The following is a 1,850-nucleotide window of genomic DNA, read 5'->3' as shown; positions in this document are numbered from 1 at the left end:
TATATAGGATTTCCCCGGTATCCTATTTCCCTCGCGATGGTCCGCGGTCGGACCATATTTGGGCATGGGAAGTCCGGTGTCGTCTTCCCATGCGACCTTTGATTTGCGCTCGCGAGGAATTCGCGAGCTTGCATTCTTGCATTTCCGCTCGCTGCTGTGCGTTGCCGAAATGCAAGATTTATCGCGCGTGATAGCCTTTGGGCTATAACAATTTGTATCTGATCATTCTTAAACCAGTTCTTCATGAATTAAATAAAACAAATTGCATTTTTCAGTCAAATTATGTTGAAATTGGAAGCGCGATTGAGAATATCAAAAGACTCATTTTCTTTCTTGCTAAAAAAATTTTGAAACCTTTGTTTGTTCAAAATATTAATGACATTTTAAAAAATACTGATAATGAAATTGCATATAAAGAAATAAATGAAATAGATTTTGGAATTGAGTATTATAAATATTATTGTATGTAAAAACCATAATGTAAAAAACATATTTAACAAAGAATGACATAGATAATTTGGAACAACGAGCGAGTGATTATTTTAAAAAACTGTTACAAGAATTAATTCAAAGATTGCCTTTTAATATTAATCATTTTCAAGGTATTCAAGCATTGAGTCCGAAAGTATGTCTTTCAAAAATAAGACCAAAATTTTCTGATCTTCTTTTTATCGATGTATTCATTGATAAAAAGGAATTGTTCAAAGCTGAATCCGAATATAATTTATTAACTAATGTTGATTGGAATCTCTTATATGGAGATAATAACTAAGCATATTATCTCCATATAAGAGATTTCAATCAACATCAGTTAATAAATTATATTCGGATTCAGCTTTAAACAATTCCTTTTTATCAATGTGTTACGTCCTGAGGACTCCACGATTCTTTTCTTTCGTGGAAAATGTCAAAGTCAGTCGCCGGAAACGGGAAGTCGATTAGCGGCGACTATTTTATTACGTGATGGATTCAAGACTTCCTGCGTTCTAAGAAGCGGACGAGCGAGAGCTTTCAATAAGCGCAAAACTCGGCGGCTCCGGATCAAAAGGGGGTCACTCCGATAACCCCTTTTCCGGAATGCGGCGGCTCCCGACAATCAAAGGAACCCGACCAGGATCCCAGGTATATATATGTCTTCTCTGGGCGACTCGACTCACTCAGATCACGGCAGTCAATTTAGTATTTGTCACGCTGTCATTTTAACGGGCGGAAAAGAACTTAGAATCTGTGCGCGGTTGAAAATCGAGTGCCTAAGATCGCTCCTGGAGAGTAAGAGAAGCCCCGCGCAACCGGCCAGCGAGACCCCAGCGTGAGCCCCCTGCCAGCCTCCCCAGCTCCCTCTCGAGTTACAGCAGGTAGTAAGTCATCATGTTTTTATTTTAACCGGGATTAACTATTAACCGTGATTTGTCTCAAATCAATCTCGTCCTCAGTGCGTCGCGGACAAAATTTAAATGTCTCACCGCAGCCCCCGCGACTCGCGATTAATTCGTGCTTTTCTTTTATAACTACTTCTTCCCTTCCCTCTATCGCCACGATGGAGGAGCTTGTCGAAGAATGAGTACGCCAATATAAGTTACACATACATACAGATACATACATATAGATATAGATACATATAATTAAGGAACATTAATTCCCAAAAATGTTTAATAATATCTTATATTCACCCCCTTGCTTGCGCCCTCCTTTCTATTTTCAATGTCAACCATAAGTAATAATTTCCGCATCTATTCTCTGATATGTTACACACCCATACTTCAAGGTAAAATTAGCTAAATACCATCCGTTAGTTAATCATTACAATTTCGACCCGAATTCTTGTCTTTTTCACAAAATTAATTGTAATC

The 1,850-nt window shown here is 38.2% G+C and overlaps 1 protein-coding gene across 1 annotated transcript in view; it reads left to right on the top strand.

The window, feature by feature from the left end:
- The window catches only part of LOC105448380, a 3,528-nt gene that overhangs the window by 1,294 nt on the left and 384 nt on the right, over positions 1-1,850 (top strand). The window lies entirely within an intron of this gene.

Source organism: Wasmannia auropunctata, unplaced genomic scaffold (genome assembly GCF_000956235.1).
Source record: "Wasmannia auropunctata unplaced genomic scaffold, wasmannia.A_1.0 LD336088.1, whole genome shotgun sequence".
NCBI classification, from domain to species: Eukaryota; Metazoa; Arthropoda; class Insecta; order Hymenoptera; family Formicidae; genus Wasmannia; species Wasmannia auropunctata.
Note: the sequence above shows the minus strand (reverse complement) of the source record. Positions and strands in the feature narration are given on the sequence as shown.